At 48.6% G+C, this 19828-nt stretch overlaps 1 long non-coding RNA gene across 1 annotated transcript; it reads right to left on the minus strand.

Moving 5' to 3' along the window:
* Window positions 1-1210: 1210 nt before the first annotated feature.
* Window positions 1211-14849, minus strand: LOC149749725 (uncharacterized). Its single transcript, XR_016392856.1, has 2 exons — window positions 10677-14849; window positions 1211-8696 (listed from the first exon to the last, which is right to left on the minus strand). It is a non-coding gene; the product is annotated as an uncharacterized LOC149749725 (long non-coding RNA).
* Window positions 14850-19828: the final 4979 nt, after the last annotated feature.

Genomic DNA, 19828 nt, shown 5'->3' on the forward strand with positions numbered 1-19828 from the left:
TGACAGGTGTGAGGTTTTGAACATTAGTGACGTTGAGCATCTTTTCATATACCTGTTGGACGTTTCTGTGTCTTCTTTGGAGAAATGTGTATTCAATTCCTTAGCCCATTTTTTAACCAGGTTACTAGTTTGAGTTTTAGGAGTTCCTTGTGTCTTTTTTTTTTTTAAGTATTTTATTGTTGTAAGAACACTTAAGACGACACTTAAGTCAGATAAAGACAAGTATCATATGATATCACTTATATGTGGAATCTAAAAAATGATACAAATGGACTTCTTTACAAAACAGAAACAGACTCACAGACTTAGAAAACAAACTTATGGTTACCAAAGGGGAAAGGGGGAAAGGGATAAATTGAGAGAAAGGGATTAACAGGTACAAACTATCATACAGAAAATAGATAATCAACAAGGACCTACTGTAGAGCACAGGGAACTCTACTCAATACTCTGTAATAACCTATACAGGGAAAGAATCTGAGAAAGGATAGATACATGTATATGTATAACTAAATCACTTTGCTGTACCTGAAAGTTATACAACATTGTAAATCAATTATACCCCAATATAAAATAAAAATTTGAAAAAAAAACCCACTTAAGGTGAGATCTACCACCCTAACAGATTTTGAAGTGCACAATGCAGTACTGTCAGCTACACACACAGGCTATACAGCATATATATAGAACTCACTCATCTTGCATAACTGGAACTTTATACCTGTTGATTAGCAGCTCCACTCCCTCCCAGCCCTCAGGCCCCGGCACCCACTATTCTCCTCTCTGTCTCTATGAATTTGACTACTCTAGGGACCTCATGTTAGTGGACTCATGCAGTATTTGTCCTTCTGTTGTTGACTTATTTCACGTAGCACAATGTCCTCCAGGTTCACCCATGTTGTTGCTTATTGCAAGATTTCCTTGTTTTCTAAGGCTGAATGATATTCCACTGTATGTATACATCACATTTTCTTTATCCATTCTTCTGTCCATGGACATTTAAGTTGTTTCCACATCTTGTCTATTGTGAATAGCGCTACAGTGAACATCAAACTAAAAAGTTTCTACAAAGGACACAATGAACAGAGTGAAAAGGGAAAGAAAGAAAGAAAGAAAGGTAGGAAGGAAGGAAGGAAGAAAGAAAGAAAGTTCCGGTGAAAACCACCACTGAAATCTGAAAAAAGATGGTGGGGAGAAGCCCAGGAGAATGTTTGGGGCTCCTGAGCCCCAGCCACTCCTCTACAAGTCTCCACTGCCCTTCTCACCTCTCCTTCATCTCTTCCACTTCCTTCCTCCTTCCTTTCCTCTCTTCCTTCCTTCTCTCAACAAATATGCACCTGTGTACCTACTATGTGCTTTGTACTATGAGCTGGGAACACAGCAGAGAGCAAGACAAATGCTGTGCCCTCTAGAACCTCCAAACTAACCATGAGACACAGAATAATCAGATAAACTGAAGGGACAAGAAAGATCCTTCCAGATCCTGTCAAGTATCAGGAGAAAATAAAACAGAGTGATGGGATTCAGTGCCCAAGGAGAGGGGTGAGGAGTGTGGCGGGGAGAAGGGCCAGGCTTAAGAGCATCCCCACATACAGACTCCAGGCCTGCATCTCCAAGAAGGCCCAGCGCCCAAAGGACCTTCCCAAATGCAATGTGACCACATCCTGCTGTTCTTTGGACTCCTTCAGCTCCCCCGTGGTAGAGGATGAAGCCCTAGCTCTGGACTTGACCTTCTCGCTCCTTCATTCACTGACCCCTGCGGACCTCTCCAGCCTCCTGCTTCAACCCCCAAGCCCTGCACCCTGCACCATCACCCTGAGTGTTCCTATTTTCCTGAACAAACATGTGGTGCGTGCTCTCAAAGGCTGAACACTTTTACATTGGTGGAGTCCTCTGTCAGGGTCACCTTCCTGGTCTTCTTCACCCCAATAATTCCTACATGGTCTTTAACATGTAGCTCTGGGGACTTCCTTGGTGGTCCACTGGTTAAGACTCCACGCTCCCAACGCAGGGGGCCTGGGTTCGATCCCTGGCCAGGAAACTAGATCCCACATGCTACAACTAAGAATTCGCATGCCACAACTAAAAGATGCCGCCGCAACTAAAGATCCCGCACGTGGCAACGAAGATCCCGCATTCGGCAACACAGATCCCACATGCCAGAACTAAGACCCAGCACAGCCAAGTAAATAAAAAAATAAGTATTAAAAAAACCAAAAAACAAAGAAAAGATGTAGCTCTGACTTCAGCAACAATCTCTGAGCCACCCACCCGCACCTAGGCTGGTAAGGCAGTCCCACACCCCTCTGCTCTGATCACAAGCTATGCTGAGCTCTACCTTCAGGGCAATTATCACAAGGTAGCAATTGTCTGGTTACTAGTCTGCCTCCCCAACTAGACTGTGAATTTCAGGAGGATGGGCTTCATGACTTATTCACCTCTAGAGCTACGGTACCTGGCACAGCACCTAGATGGAGTCTTTATTATTTGTGGAAAGAGGGAAGGAAGGAGAGAGGGAAGAGAGAGGAAGCGTAGGAGGGAGGATGAGGGGGAGGGAGAGAGGGAGGGAGGGGGAAGGAAGGATGAGAGGAAAGAGAGCATTTTACAACTGGCAAAGTGTTCTTTCACCTACATAATTTTATTGAAAAGCTGGGACAGCAAGGAAACCTGCAGGGAAGGGTCCACACATCACACCATAAGACTTTGATGATTTTTGCTAAATTTGCAGACCACTGTTTTTAACCTTAATCTTTGTTTTTAATTGGCTCACTGAACCAAATTAATCTTAAGAGGAAATGTTGCATCACTACTCTGAGCGGAAGACTAGAATCACTTCCGATCAACAAAAAGTTTTCATAAAAATGAATATAGGGGCTTCCCTGGTGGTGCAGTGGTTGAGAGTCCGCCTGCCGATTTAGGGGACGCGGGTTCGTGCCCCGGTCCTGGAGGATCCCACATGCCGCGGAGCGGCTGGGCCCGTGAGCCATGGCCGCTGGACCTGCGCGTCCGGAACCTGTGCTCCGCGACGGGAGAGGCCACAAGGGTGAGGGGCCCGCGTACCGCAAAAAAAAAAAAAAGAATATAACTGGTGCTTACCATGTGCCAGACACTCTGCTAGGCATATTACTAACTAACACTATGAACTAACATTAACTTGTTCACCCCCAGAACAATCTTATTGGGGTACCATTATATCTCAAATACGTAGATGGGGAAACTGAAGCACGGAGGTCTTAAGTACTTGCCCAATGTCACAGCTAGAAAACAGCAAGGGTACCATTGGAAACCAGGCAGCCTGGCTCTAAGAAACAAACATAAATAAAACAATGTCTTGTCTTCCATCTAAATAGTATTGCCTTCTGCAGGCTCTGTGCCTGAAGCCTCTCTCTTTGTTACAAAGGGAGATCAGCAACTGCTAAAGTGGCATTAAAGCCACAGTAGCACGAACCTGAGGCTTTCTGACTGAAGTAATCCAACGCTAGAAGGGGAATCAGAAAAAGAATGGATTTCTCACAGTGTAATTTACTTTTATTTCATGCCAAGTCTGGAAAATTGTCTCTGCTCGAGCCGGCAGTGTTACAGCCCACACTTTGGGAATCTGAAGCAGAAGGAGCTCCTGGCAGTATCACCAGGACCCTAAGCCTTTTCAGCTCAGAATATTGTCCAAAATCGTAGGAGGCAGAGCCAGAGAGGAAGTAAGCAGGGTGCAGAATCAACAGGAATGGACAAAACTCTAATATTAAACAAATAAAAGCAAATTAATCTAACTGGATAGCAAATTGATATATCATTGTGATATCATGAGACCACAGAGAGGGGAAAAAGAACAAATCCAAAGAACCTCTTAACACAGACAAAACACTGTGTTGCCCTTGACCTAAAGACAGTAGACCTGGAAAGAAGGCCTAAACTTTATGTAACAGGTTTACTGTGGTTCACCAGGTCTGAAACTGTATTGTGGTTATTATAGCACTAAGCAAATCAGCAAATACATTGATGTTCTTGGCAGTCAGGGTTTCCAGCAAGGGACATATAAATATGGGAGGGAGAAAATTCCTGTGGTGTTGGACTGGAATTTGAGGGGGTAGTATGAGCTCATGCTGTAAATGTATTTAAACACAAATGAATGTTGATTTCCAGCTCTGTCTGCTGAAAGGGCCGGGGTCAATGACACCCCAATAAAAATGAGCCCGCCTAGCACCCAGATCTCGGTTTTCTAAATATCGTTCCCCAATAAAAGGAACCAGGGCCGGTGGCGCAGTGGTTAAGAATCCGCCTACCAATGCAGAGCACATGGGTTCGAGCCCTGGTCCAGGAAGATCCCACATGCTGCAGAGCAAACTAAGCCTGCGAGCCACAACTAATGAGCCCACGTGCCTCAACTAACTACTGAAGCCCTCATGCATAGAGCCCGAGCTCCACAACAAAAAGAAGCCACTGCAATGAGAAGCCCGCACACCGCGATGAAGAATAGCCCCCGCTCGCTAAGCCTGTGCACAGCAACAAAGACCACCGCAGCCATAAATTAATTAATTAATTAATTAATTAATTAATAAAAATTTAAAAAAAAAGGAACCAGGGCCATTTGGGGAAATGGATGATCCCAAGTTTGGAACAAGAAAAATACAAGATGAGCCTGGAACACCAGGTTTTGGCAGAAAGTGAGGAAGTGACCAAAGAATGATAAATCAAAATGACACAGGAGCCAGCCTGAAGAGATCACTGTTGCCAGCTATGGAACAATTTAGGACAGGAGCCAGCCTGAAGAGATCACTGTTGCCAGCTATGGAACAATTTAGGTATTGACTTGTCAGGGACAATTGAGCATTGAATAATGATGGCAATGGATTATAATATACTGAACATAAAAAAAAGAATCCACAAATTCACCCTGATAAATATAAAATAAAGAAAAAAGAAAGGAAAGAAAGGTGAAAGGAAGGAGGGAGGAAGGAAGGGGGGTGGGGGAAGCTCTTCCTTACAGAAGAATTCCAACTAACGAATGAAGAGGAAATGATCGATTTATAAAATCACTTGACAACCATTGTAGTAAAAACTAATTCCTTTGTCATCAATGGATGCTGGAGAATCATCAGGTTGGAATCATCAAGGAATGATGGAATTAGAAAATCATTTGGCTCCATAAATTGATTTAAGTAAGAGTCATCAGTGGGCGGGAAGTTTGTTGGGGGTGGGCAGGATATATACCCTCAAATCATCAGGCTTCATATTACTTGCTAATCCCACAAGGGAAAAGTGTACCTTCGTTGTGGAGAAATCTGGCAGACCCCAGCTTAGCCGGGAGCTCATTTGGGACCACCGGACATCACGTGCCTCCTGATGTGATACGCTGAGAACTGGGCAGCGCTGCTGAGGAAGCCCTGCCGAAGATGCAGGACCTGTGTCTGATCCTGAGCAAACAACCTGACAAACCCACACTGAAGGACAAGGACGTTCTACAAAACAGTAGGCCTGTATTCTGCAGAAATGTCACGGTCATGAAAGACACAGAGGGCGGAGGAACTAAATGTTCCAGATTAAAGGAGAGAAAGGAGACAGGACAACTGAATGTAGGCCTCATCCTGGGCTAGATTCCAGATGGGAAAAAGAAATGCTATCAAGGGTATTATTTGGACAATTGGCAACATTGAATATAAACTGTATATGAGATAATCATATTATATCAGGTGAATATTGTGATTATGCAGGGGGTATGGAAGCGTTTAGGGGCAAAGAGTCATGATGTCTACAACATACTCTGAAAGGGTTAAACAAAAGAAGGAGAGGGGAGGAGGAAAATGATGGGGGAGAGAAGGAGGGAGAGGGGAGGGGCAGAAGAAGAAGATATAGAGAGAGAGAGCAAGAGATGAAAGCACACGAAATGGTCAGCTTAGAGCAGGATTTCTCAACCTTGTCCTTACTGACATTATCAACCAGAAAATTCTTCTCCTTGGGCTTCCCTGGTGGTGCAGTGGTTAAGAATCCACCTGCCAACGCAGGAGACATGGGTTTGAGCCCTGGTCGGGAAGGATCCCACGTGCCGCAGAGAAACTGGAGAAACCATGTGCCACAGCAGCTGAGCCTGCCTTCTGGAGCCCGTGAGCCACAACTACTGAGCCCGCGTGTCACAACTACTGAAACCCGCATGCCTAGAGCCTGTGCTCCACAACAAGAGAAGCCACCGCAATGGGAAGCCCGCGCACTGTAACGAAGGGTAGCCCCCGCTCGCTGCAACTAGAGAAAAGCCCACGCACAGCAACGAAGACCCAACACAGCCAAAAATAAATAAATAAATAAATAATTTTAAAAAAAAAAAAAAGAAAGAAAATTCTTCTTTTTTTTTTTTAAGAGTTGCACATGGCAATTTCAAGTTCACCACTTGGTTGTAAGGTTTGGGCTGGACATTAATGATGTAATCTCCAGGGCGATTAGAGGACAACCACCTAAATGCCATGAGATTTAGTACTTTGTCCTAGAGGGAACCCCCCCAGTCTCTGCTGGGGTGTGTGTGTGTGTGTGTGTGTGTGTGTGTCTGTGTGTGTGTGTATAATTTATTTATTTACTATATGTATAATCAAGTTGAAATATTTTGTTTGCTGAAATAGGCTATATCCTTTTTCTTTCATTTGTCTGCTGGAGAGAGATGTATTAAAAATATCCCAAGTTAAATCATGGATTTATAAATGTCTCCTTTTATATATGTAGAGGCTATATTTTTAGGTGCATACACACTTATGATAGCTGTGCCTTCTTAAAAGATTTTCCCTTCAATTTCCCTTTAATTCTATGTACTTTCCCTCACAGTCTCTATTAATATAATTGCTTAAAATCTAGTCGTCTGATATGCATATTGCTACACTAGCTTTCTTTTGGTTAGTATTTGCACATTATACATTTTTCCAGGCTTTCGTTTTCAACTTTTCAGTGTGGCTTTATTTCAGTGTATCTAATTTTTTATTGAGATATTATTGACACATAATATTGTATTAGTTTCAGGTGTATAACGTAATGACTTGGTATACACATTTATTGTGAAATGTTTGCCACAATACCTTTACTTAACATCTATCACCTCACATAGTTACAGTTTTTTTTCTTGTGATGAAAACCAGGAAGTTCCTTGTTGTGAGTGGCAGTCACCACATACTATGCACTGTAGCGTGTTTAGCAGCATCCCTAGCCTCTACCCACTAGATACCAGTAACAACCAAGAATATCTCCAGACATTGCCTCTAGACCTGTCCCCTGGGAGGCAAAATCACCCCTGACTGAGAACCACTGCTCTAGGTGAAGGTCAGAGAGGTGTTTATTGAGCCATTCTTGCAACTTTTCTGTGGATTTGAAAATTTTCCAAATAAAATTTTTGAAAGCAACAGACCACACATAAAAGTGTTGGCCGAAATAACATGAATGATATGAGAGCTGTGAATTCCAGTTTTATTTGGGGACTTACTTAGGACTACAGCCCAGGAGACAGCCTCTCAGCTCTGAGGAACTGCTCCAAAGAGTTGGGTTTGGGGAGAGGCGGGGAGGTGAGCATGTGTGTGATTTTGGAGAAGTGGTATATATAATCATGCAAACCTCTCGGTAGGGTCTCTGCTAGTCTCAAGCAACAGATATCTCAGTTAATGATTTTAATGCTTTTCTAAGTGTGGAGAGTTGTAAGAAATTGGGTTCATAAAATTTTCTCCTGAAAATACCTAACTGCGTGAAGACCTGTTCTGCCAGTTTTCCCAGAGCACAGAGTGCCTCGTTCCTGATCTCCGCCCTGAACTCCTTTCAGCGGGTGCTGAAGGTCAGTGACCGCAGCGGCGAATGACTTAATTCTTGTAGATCCAGATAGAACATTCTTTAATTGGCGAAAGGAAGGTGGCTGTGGGAGGGGGGGCCGTGTAGATGGAGGGCCCTTTACTCCCCTGGCCGAGTTGCTACAGCTCTGCGGTCCCTGTCGCCTGGGAGCTCCTTGATGGCATATGTCTTTTTCATCTCCATCACCCCACAGAGGGCCTAGCCACAGTGATACGGTCAACACTGGGCAAATTCACAACGCCATCATCTACATCTGGGGATCCATTGATTGGCCGTCAGGTTGGACGTGTCACCAGCTGACGGGGCCAGAGCCAAGAGCCAGCTGAGATGAGGTAGAACGTGGAAGCCCAGATCCGAAGCACAAAGGGTAGGCAGCAGCCTGGGTGTTCACAGAGATGCAGGAAGGTGTCTGAGAGCCAAGGCTGGGCAGGGACCAGTATGTGGCCTGGAGCTCCCAGGGGGCCCAGCGTGGAGTGTGGGGACTTTTGATGGAACAAGGCAGAGCGGGGATCTGGAGCAGGCAGCAGGGAAAGGAAGCCGATGCAGCCAGTCTTTTTTTTTTTTTAATTTATTTATTGTATTTATTTATTTTTGGCTGCGTTTATTTATTTATGGCTGTGTTAGGTCTTTGTTGCCACATGCGGGCTTTCTCTAGTTGCGGAGAGCGGGGGCTACTCTTTGTTGCGGTGGGCATGCTTCCCATTACGGTGGCTTCTCTTGTTGCAGAGCACAGGCTCTAGGCGTGCGGGCTTCAGTAGTTGTGGCACAAGGGCTCAGTTGTTGTGGCTCGCAGGCTCTAGAGCGCAGGCTCAGTTGTTGTGGTGCACAGGCTTAGTTGCTCCGCAGCATGTGGGATCTTCCCGGACCAGGGCTCGAACCCGTGTCCCCTGCATTGACAAGCAGGTTCTTAACCACTGCACCACCAGGGAAGTCCTGCAGCCAGTATATTGAATGCAGACAGAAGAGCCATGCCTGAGATGGGAGGACATTAGGCCTCCAGCTGCAGCCCTCCAAAGACAGCAAGATCCCTGGCTGCAGCCCTCCACCCCTGCAGCCCCCATTGCCACCCCAAACTGGACTAATGGAACATTCCAGAAGGAGAGACTTGGACAAGAAAAAGAAGGAGGGGATGGTGGCATCTTGGGACCACAGCCCCTGCATGGAACTAGTATCTCATCTGGTCTGTGCCTGAGAGCAGATAGTTGGCTTGAATCCAGCCTTGCTGGAACATCTGTGGCAGTCCCAGAGCCCCAAAGGCGAGGTTACCAAATACTGAGGAGTCTGACCGCCCTGCCTGACCTGGCTCTCAGCACTTCTCCAACCTCCTCTCACACCACTGATTGGCTCCCTCTTATCACTGCAGCCACACTGGCCTCCTTGCTGCTCCTCACACTAATTAAAGTGGTCTCCTAGCCCCAGGGCCTTTGCACTTGCTGTTCCCTCCATCTGGAATACTTTACCTCACAACCTCTTAGGTGTCCTTCCTCACATGATTCAGCTCGAATAGTACCCTCTGAGGGAGACCCCACCTGACCACCAACCCCAGCCCTAAACCATTCTACACTGACCTTATTGCTTTCATAGCAGCTATCATTTCACTCCTGAAATGATATTTTTATTTGCTCATGTGTTAACTGTCTCTCTTGCTAGACTGTAAACTCTGTGAAGGTGGAGACTTCGTCCTGTTCACAGCTATACGCTCTCTAGGACAAGATCTGGCACATAGTAGGTACTCAATAAATACTTGGATGAATGAAATACTTAGGTCACTGAGAATAGTTTTCTGGGTTTTGTTTTTGTTTTTGTTTTTTGGTCACGCTGTGCGTCTTGTGGGATCTTAGCCCCCCAGTTCCCCGACCAGGGATCGAACCCAGGCCCTCAGCACTGGAAGTACAGAGTCTTAACCACTGGACCACCAGGGAATTCCCAGAATAGCCTTGCTGTTAAAATTGGGTACCCCAGGAACTTCCCTGGTGGTGCAGTGGTTAAGAATCTGCCTGCCAATGCAGGGGACACAGGCTCGATCCCTGGTCCGGGAAGATCCCACATGCCGCGGAGCAACTAAGCCTGTGAGCCACAACTACTGAGCCTGCGCTCTGGAGCCCGCCAGCCACAGCTACTGAAGCCCGCATGCCTAGAGCCCGTGCTCCGCAACAAGAGAAGGCACTGCAGTGAGAAGCCCGCGCACCGCAACGAAGAGTAGCCTCCACTCGAGGCAACCAGAGAAAGCCCACGTGCAGCAATGAAGACCCAATGCAGCTTAATTAATTAATTAATTAAATTTTAAAAATACAAAACCAAGTAGATATTTGTTTTAAAAAAAAAGTGGGTACCCCAAATGCAGATTCTGACCAGCCCTGGAAAACCCAACAACCCAACATTATCCTGGAAGAGACCCTCCCTGGAAGCCTCCAGCCTACAGAGCGTGCCTCACTGCCCCGCACTGAGGATCCATCTATGCCCCTCCTGCCCAAGGGGGCCACACAGTCCAGCCGCCATCCCTTTCTTCCTACTCTCCCAGCAATTCTGCTGGGAAACTGCCAGAGGTGGGCAGCTCACTTCCGCAACGCTGGGCAAGGCACAGAATTGGGCGGGGACATCACTGAGGGAACCCTCTTGCTCACCAGAAGGGCCCCTCCCAGCCATGGCAGGGCTAGAAAGGAGACTGTCCCTTTAGGGAGAGCACAGGTTCTCAGTCCCCTGCTGCTGCAACAAAGCTTCCAGTTCAAGATCTTAACCTTCCCTATTAAGACCTCAAAGGGCACAGGTCCTGGTTCTCAGAGTCATCAACGCTTTTCCTCAATCCTGCTCCCACCCAAATCCTTCCTGAGGTCCCCACTGCCCTCAGAGCAAGTGTAACCCCTTACCTGGCATTCAGGTGCTTCATGATCTGGAGCGGCTGCTATCCCTGGCAGCCCTGCCTTCATCCCACGCCTGCTCACCTGGCTGCTCACATCTCCAGGGCACCCGGGCCCTTTCACAGCCCCAGGAGTCTGCATGAGTTGAGCCTCTTCCAGGACATCCTCCTGGCAGGGGCGGAACTTGTCTCTCCCATGGCTGTGTTCCAAGCCATCTCTGCACACCCCGTCCCAATAGCAATAGCAAACCTGTCTTGAGCTTCCCACGAGCCCTGCATGTTCTAAGTGCTTTGCATTAACTCAATCCTCACAACAAACTTACAGTAGGTGTTATTCATTCGTTCATTCATTCATTCAACAAATAGTTACGTATTTATCGTGGGCCATGCTGTTCTAGGTGCTGCGGACACAGCAGAGAACAAACCTCACAAAATTCCCTGTCCTCTGCGGCTTACATTCTGGACAACTAAAGTAAAATACAGGATTACTGAGTAGTGATTAGAGCCATATGGGGAAATAAAGCAAGGAGGGAGACAGAGAGGGCCTGGGGGGATGGGGGCTGCCCTTTAAATGTTGGAGTCAGATGACATTTAAGCAGAGACTGGAGAAAGGTCAGAAAGCGAGCTAGGCTCGTATCTGGGGAATAGCATTCCAGGCGGAGAGAACAGCCAGGGCAATGTATAAGGGCAGGAATTTCCTCGGCATCAGGAGAGTGAGCAAAGAGAGAGTAGCAGCAGTGAGGCCAGGAGATGAGGCTGGGAGGTGAGGTGAGGCCACATGGCGGGGGTGGGGGGTGGGGGGCAGGTGCCACCGGACGACTTGAGTTTTCCCTCTGATTGAGACGGGGAGGCACTGAGAGCTCTGAGAATGAGCTCTCGGGAGCCAATGTGGAAGCAGAAAGAACAGGGAGGTGAGAGACGATGCTGGCTCTGAGCAGAGGGGTGGATGAAGGGAGGAAGGAAGATCTGGCTAGGTCTGAAGGTAATGCCAGCTGCACTTCCTGATAGTCAGATATGGGGTTGAGGAAAAGAGAAGAGTCAAAGCTGTCTCTGAGTTATTGATCTGAGCCCCTAGAAGGATGGAGGTGCCCACTCCCTTACAGATAAGGAAATGAAGGCACAGAGAGTCAGGTAATCTGCCTGGGATCACGCAGGCAATCTTTGGCGAGTTGGTATTTGAATGCAGGGCTCTGGCTTTGGAGACTTTGAGCTCCCCAATTCTCTGTGGTGTTCAGAAAATGTTGAACTTTGATAAAAGAGTTTTTGAGAGAAAGAGATACAGACAGGCAGTCAGTGCCTGGGTTGGAAATGTGATTGCTTCTAGGATTAGAGCACACAGACTTGGACTTAATACACACCCATTTCCTGGATTCCCCTGAAGGCTCTTATCACCAAGGCCTAGCTGTCCCTGTAGTTTCACTCGGGTGGCACTGGCCATGCCAGCCTGTGTGAGCCAGCCTGCTTCCTGCAGTGTCCCAGGCACGGGAACAGCACCCACAGGCTCCTGGCACAGAGGCAGCTTCCTCGCCCCCATTACATTCAGGGTGCCATCACCATGGAGAGCACCAACAGGGCTTTGCCATGTTTGGACAACACAGGCTGGAAGGGCTTCTCCTCATTCTGGAGTCCAGGCCCAGGTTAGCTGGGGTGTGGGCTGGGGGCAGGGCCTGGGGAATTCTGGGGCTCAGCCCAGCACCCTTCGTCTCAGTGTTTCGTCCCTCAACCCTTCAAAGGACAACTGCCAATCCCGATTTGCAGATGGGGAAACTGAGGCTCAGTGAGGCAAGGTCACCTGGCCAAGGTGAAACTTCCATGGCTCCCCACTGCCTTCTAGAAAAGCCCAAGAACCTTGCCATGACCTGAACTGATGGGAGGCTATTGATTGAGGCTATTGGTCTTTATTATTTGCACTTACTTTGCACATTCATACATATTCATACATATTCATACATTTTGTGGAAACATCAGTGTGTTTGTTTTTAGAAGACCCCACCCCCATAGAATGTGTCATGTAAATACATGGTATAGTTCCCTTTTTAAAATCTGAAAAGCTCGGACTTCCCTGGCTTCGCAGTGGTTGAGAGTCCGCCTGCCAGTGCAGGGAACACAGGTTCGATCCCTGGCCTGGGAAGATCCCACATGCCGCAGAGCAGCTAAGCCCGTGTGCCAGAACTACTGAGCTCACGTGCCACAACTACTGAAGCCCACGGGCCTAGAGCCCCTGCTCCGCAACAAGAGAAGCTGCCGCAATGAGAAGCCCGCGCACCGCAACGAAGACCCACTGCAGCCAAAAATAAATGAATGAATGAATGAATTTTTAAAAAATCTGAAAAGGTCAGATTTCTGAAACCTCTAGCCCCAAGAATTTGGGATAAGGGATTGTGGACCCTTGATACCCTAAGGCTCTTGCTATTTTCCAGGCACTAGGCTGAGCACTTTGCACCTATTTAATCCTGACAGTAACCTAAGCAGCCACTTTATTATTATGCCCATTTAATAGACGAGGACACTGAGGCTCCAAACTGTGCAGCAACTGGCCAGGTTCACGAGTGAGGGCCAGAAGCCGAACGTCAGACTGCCACTAAGAGCCATGCACGTAGTCAACACATGCCATTGTTTTCTCCTGCCCTCTGTGCAGTTTGCCAGCCTGGCTGGGGGCACAGCACACAGGTTGGAGGGCTGAGTCACTGGCACTGCCCTCTAGCAGCCTATCATGTGACTGGGCAAACAGGTCTGGCACCTCCTGTCAGTCAGGGCCATCAGGGGAGGGCTTCGAATGCTGCTTAGAGCCCTTGAACTTTATCCAGAAGGCCAGGGGGAGCCATGGAAGGATCTAGAGCATGAAAGTGACATGATCAGGATGATGCCCTAAAAGAGCGGTGCCCGAGCATGAGTGGGCATCAGATGACTTGTTAACACAGCACTGGGCCACACCCCAGCGTTCCTGATTCACTAGGTCTGGGGTGGGGCCTGGGAATTTTTATTTCTAACCGGTTCCCAGGTGACGCTGCTGGTGGTGGTTGGGGACTCCACTCTGAGAACTGCTGCTTTAGAACAGCACAGCAGGGTGGAGGGTGGCAGCAGCCCCCGAGTATCTGCTGGAATAAGGGCTGCCGCGTGGGTCACTTGATCCTCCCAACTCACAGATGACGAAGCACTGAGACTCAGCGGGGAGAGACTGCCTGCACGGGCTACACAGCTATTCAGTGTTGGAGCGGGGACTCCATCCTGGGGGCTTAGGGCTTCAGAGAGACCCCCCCTACTTCCCCACCTCTGAGACGGGGCCTAAGATGGGGCCTTTGGAGGACAGGACAGGACAGGGTGCTCTGTCCTCAGCGAGTTGCACAGTCACTAAGTCCGTGAGTCAGACAGACTTAGGCGTTGCTGCATCCCTGGGCTCCAGACCCTCTCACTCACTCCACCTGTGGACCCCCAGCTGCAACGAATCTGCCCCAACTCCTTGTCACGGAGGCAAGGCCAAGAACAGGTTCAACCAGGCCAGGCCACAGCTGCTGCAGAGGGAGAGAGGGGGTCATCAGGGCGAGCCCCGAGACCCCCAGCCCTGGAGAAGCCCCTGCCTTGAATTCCCCAAACGGCTGCTTCAGGGAAATCAAGGCAACCTCCCTCATGTCCCTGTTCTCTGGTGGGTTCTTGCCCTCAGCACCCCATGGGGGGACTCCATCCTGCACCCCCAGGAAGGGACAGCACTGGGGGACCAGTGGCTGTCCTCTGTCTGTTCCCAACAAGGCTCACAGTCCTGGTCCCCATCCTGGCTGAGTGAGCCCAAGCTCCGTTTGCAGACTGAGTGCCTCACAGGACGCAGGTGGGTGAGATGCTGCGTTATCAGGAAAAGCACTATTTCCTGAGCATCTACTATGTGTCAGTCCTATTGTCAGACATCTGCCAGGCACCCTCTCGTCAGCATGACAGATGATCTGCTGGTCTGTGTGTCTCCCCAGATAGGCCTGGGGATATCACACCACCACCACCTACCATAGCCGTGCTTACACAGACACTTTTTTTTTTTTAAGAGAGAAGGTGAAAAATCAGAAGCAAATAAGGCAAATCGTTAAGGGTTAAATAGGAGTGAGGGGTGCTTGTCCACAGTATGATTTTCTGAACTTTGCCATATACTTGAGATATTTTCTGATACAATTACGCTGGCCTGGAAGGTGGGAGGAGGTCTGAGGAACTGGGTCAGGAGCTGGCCAAGCTCGTCATCATCCAGATGTGATGGTGAAGGTGGGAGGGTGTGACTCACCGAGACAAGCCGGGATGTTTTGGATGTTTCTGAAACTCTGAAGTCCCCTATCCCCTTGCCAGCTCCTGACAAGGGCATGCATGGGGTGAGCCCCTGAAATAGCAGAGTGAACCAGGGTGCCCAAGGGGACACCCATCAGCATTCCTTTCTCAGGCTCCCCACAGGGAGCGCATGCGGAATGCTGGGATTTTAAGCCATTCCTGGAGCCCTTGTGGTCCCAGCTTCAACCCCAGCTCCACCCCCCACTCCATGGCCATGGAGTCGGCCTTTGGGTCCACAGGCCCACAGAGACGGTGAGTCCCCAAGCCCTGGGCCAGGCGGAAGAGAACCTCGGCTGTAGAAGTGGGCTGACTACAGCTTGTTATGCTGTTGCTAAGTTCTGTGCTGATCAATCTGGCCTCAGGGTTTTTTTTTTTTTCCTTTGGTTTCTTGTTCTGACGGGAACTGGGCGAATCTGGAGCGGGTTCATCACAGCCACAGCATTCCAGAGGGTGTGACTCCGCGAGCTCCTTTTTGGCCTCAGATCCCGCGTCCACACCCTCCCCAGCTGCCGAGCGGATGGATGGACGGTCGGGAGAGCAGCTCAAACCAAGGTTGGAATATGATTTATAGGACCCCATCCTCACTGTCCTTTCTAGAAGCTAACTTGTCTTCCAGTGAGAAGGAAGACGTTTTAAGGTCAATGCTGAATTCTGTTTCTTGGTTCCACAGTTCCCTTTTCTGGTATTTAAAGCTCCATAAATTTTGTTCCAAAAGTCTGCCCCACCTCCTGCCTCATATTCCACAATGCCCTGTGAGCCAGACAGGCTGTCCCCACAAATATCCTCGTTCCTGGGGTTCATCTCTCCCCTCCTCCCTGCGGCCTCGCAGCTGGCTGGGATCAGATCAGGCAAACCCTCAATTCCTTCCTCCCTCCCTTCCTGCCTGCATCCCTTTCCTCCTGCCCTCTTCCCTTCGGGAAACATCCACGCTCTCCCAGGTCTTATGCGCTCGAGAGACAGACAATATTGTAAATTTTAAAAATTATTTTAATATACATTCAGGTGGAGATGAGCACTGTGAAGAGAAACTAAGGTGGGAAAGAGGTGAAGAGATTGGGGTGTACGTGTGGAGAGAGTTGGGGGTACTGCAGATGAGGGTCGGGGGACGCCCTGAGGAGGTGGTATTTGGGCAGAGACCCGGAGGGGAACACGGGAGCTTGTGGGGAAAGGCACATGTCGGGGGAGGGAACGGCAGGTGCACAGGCTCTGAGGGGAACAGCAAGGAGGCCTGTGTGGTTCAAGCAGAGCAGTGACACAGGAGGAGAGGAGGAGAGCTGGACCCCGGAGGCTGGGGCTTGGTGAGCTGCAGCAGGATCTGGGGTTTTCTTCCACATGCGCTGAGAAGCTCCTGGGAGCCGAATGCAGAGAGGCGGCGACCTCAGAGCTGGGGGTTTTTTTTTGTTTTTTTTTTAACATCTTTATTGGAGTATAACTGCTTTACAATGATGTGTTAGTTTCTGCTTTATAACAAAGTGAATCAGTTATACATATACATATGTTCCCATATCTCTTCCCTCTTGCATCTCCCTCCCTCCCACCCTCCCTATCCCACCCCTCTAGGTGGTCACGAAGCAACGAGCTGATCTCCCTGTGCTATGCGGCTGCTTCCCACTAGCTATCTATTTTACATTTGGTAGTGTATATATGTCCATGCCACTCTCTCACTTCGTCCCAGCTTACCCTTCCCCCTCCCCGTGTCCTCAAGTCCATTCTCTACGTCTGTGTCTTTATACCTGTCCTGCCGCTAGGCTCATCATGAAAGGACCCCTGGCAGCTCTTGGGCCAAGAGTAGAAGCAGACGTAGGGCCTCAGGTAAGAGGCTCCTGCTGCATCCGGGTGGGAGATGGGTCAGGTCTGAGGGGCGAGCACTGGTGGCCATCAGGAGAAGCAGTTGCGTGTTGGAGGGACAGCATGTGATACAGCCTGCAGGGTATGAGAAAGAAGAGGCAGTCAAAAACAGCTCCGGGGCTGTGGGCTGGAGCCACTGCTGGGGGGAGGGGGATAGGGAGGCCAAAGTGGGGAAGATGCAAGCAAAGCAGTTCGTGGGGGCCAAATCAACAAGTTAATTTGGGTTCCAGACAGCGTGGAGCCTTGTGAGCCATGGAAACAATAAACAGACCCTCTCTGAGATGGTTCTGAGGACAGCCGAGGAGCCACTGGGGGGTTTTAGGCAGAATTCCAGAACATTCCAGATGTTATCTCCTCTGGGGAGCTTCCTGGTGCAAGTGGCTTCTCTCTTGTTAAGTTGCTTCATCTCGGAATCTTGACTCAGTTTCTCCAATATTTTTTTTCACTCTAAAAGCTTTTGCTATGTGCCGGGCACTGTGCTGACTCTAGTACCAGCACTGTTGCGTGAATTAGGAGGTGTGGACCATTGACCATGGCACCATTTCACAGAGGAGGAAAGAGGCACAGAGAGAGGCGGTCACTTGCCCAAGGCCACACAGCTGAGAGGCTGGGACTCAGACCCAGGCAGCCAGGCTCCAGAGTCCACATGTCAAACCACTGCACTCCATTATCCAACTCTTTATTCACCTCCACCACCAGCACACACACACACACACACACGCACACACAGTGCCATGTGGCTGTGCACGTAGAGACCTCCAGGAGAACCTGTATGGAGGATTATGCTCCAGCCTGGTTTTATCTGCAGGCCTGCACTCTCTGTGTTTATTAATTCACTAGATAAATATTTGTATGTGAAGGCCACGGCCGGGGGCTGCTGGGAAGCCGAGACGGGGAGCCTGTGTTTCCTGCCTGTGCTGTGATGGAGGAAGGAGGTGAGGAGGAGGTGGGGACCCAGGCTGGGAAATTTACCCTACAGGATGCTCCGTGCCTGCAGAGAAGGGAGCCACAGACAGAGCCCAGGACGGCCCGGGTTAGGGGCAGGAGAGCATCGGGCTTAACAGTGCCTGTCTTAGGGTCACCTCAAACCTGCGTGACCTTGGACATGTCACCCCACCTCTCCCAGCCTCAGTTTCCACCTCTCTGTAAAGGGGGCAGAGCAACCCACCTCCTAGAACCATCGTGAGGCCACCACCGCTCAACAAAGAGAACCAGAACTTCCACTTCCCAGGCTGGGATAATATTGCGTGTACGTCACACACTGTTCTCCGAGAAGTTCCTTTCTCAAAGAGGCTGGAGGGTAGCGAAATGTTGGGTGGTGGGTCTTGGCTTTCCAGTGCCCCCCGCCCCACACAAGTCACTCTGGGGCCACGTGGATTCTCGGCTGTCTCTTGATACAGCAGATTCCAGGGCCTTATTTAGAAGGCCCTGCGGGGGGCAGTGGCACACTCCCCCAGACCCCCAGTAATTCACCTGCTCTCCCCTCACCTCCACCCCCGCCCCAGGGTGAACAAGGGCTCAGGTTCTGGAGCCAGGTTGACGCCCCGACCTTGGGCACAGCCTCAGAACCCTAGTCCCAGGCTTGCCAGAAACACTTGCCGCCATGGGGTTATGCCCTGGGCTCCTGAATTTAGTAGTCAGGATGGGGTGACTGGGGACCCAGAGAGGAAGAAAATCAAGACCTTCTTTGGGAACGAAGGTGTGGACGCTTCATCCTCGGAGACACCTGCACCCCTACCAATTTCATTAAAATTAAATACCATGTGTCTTAATAAGAGCGTGTCCCACTCTTATAATAAGACCCATAGCATTGCATATAGCCTAGAAAAAAGACTAGAAGGAAAGACAGTAGCAGGTAGACAATCCCTGTCTCTGGGTGGTGGGAGATGAGAAGCTATTTTTATTTATGTATTTATTTCTTCTCTATTTTCTAAATTTTCTCCATTGAAAATGCACCACCATTAAAATCACGAGGAAAAAAGCACCTTTTTAAAAAGATTATATTGTTAAAGAGGTAAAACTCAAAGATACAGTAGAAAGCTATAAACTATCTTTTGAAAAGTAAAATCATAAAATTTAAAAGCAAAAGTAATACATATAATTACATATAACCCAGATGAGAACAGAATATATGTAAGATACGTGACTAAAGTAATATATAAGATTTATATGGGTGTAACAATATATTCTAAATGAGAAAATTTTATGTGAGATAGAATAAAAATAATATATCTCCTGTACATCCCCCATTACAGCACATACTCAGGGCTCCCTGTGATTTACTTGTCTTTCTCTCTTGCTGGACTGTGAGGCATTCACAATTCAAGGTAAAGTTTTACTTATCTCTGTTTTGCACTGAGGACCTGGCACATAGTAGGTACTCAATAAATGTTTATGAATGAATAAATGAATATCTTCTTTTTTAAAAAAAAAAAAGATACACATGAAAACTCTAAGTATACCGGGACCTGATGTAAGAATGTATTTGACAAGTTAATAAAACATAGAAAGTTGTATATTCTCAGACAGAAGGCCCAGAGGCAGGTCCAGTGCCAGTGTCCCCATCTGAGTCTGTCCCTCTGTGCTGCTTGTGGACCATGTGTCCTGCCCATCAGGCTTGGAGGTCCAGGTAGACAGGGGCTGTCTTTGTTCATCTCTGAACCCAAGGCTCCTACACAGCTTAGGCTGTTCTCAGAAGTACAGCGGAAACAGGTCAACAGTCAGAAAAAGGCATTAGGCAAGATGCCCTTTATTCCGTAAACGAGTTAAGGTAGGTCCTTGATTTCAGACAAAAAGGTATAAGGGCACCCAAGGATAGGTCCTTAAAGGCGGACCAAGCTCCCCTGAAGATGGAGCTTCTCTCCCCACTGCTGCTTCTGCCCTGAGGATAAGAGGAACCCCACACCAAGAATTTAGGGGAGGCATCACTGGCTCAAAAAGGAAACACCAAAAATGAGAGGGGAAAGAAAGTGGCCTGTTTCTCTTCCTGTGTTACGGTGCTGTTTACTTGTC

Source organism: Delphinapterus leucas, chromosome 3 (assembly GCF_059928025.1).
Source record: "Delphinapterus leucas isolate spDelLeu-1000000601 "Yukka" chromosome 3, BTC_Dleu_Yukka2, whole genome shotgun sequence".
NCBI lineage: Eukaryota > Metazoa > Chordata > Mammalia > Artiodactyla > Monodontidae > Delphinapterus > Delphinapterus leucas.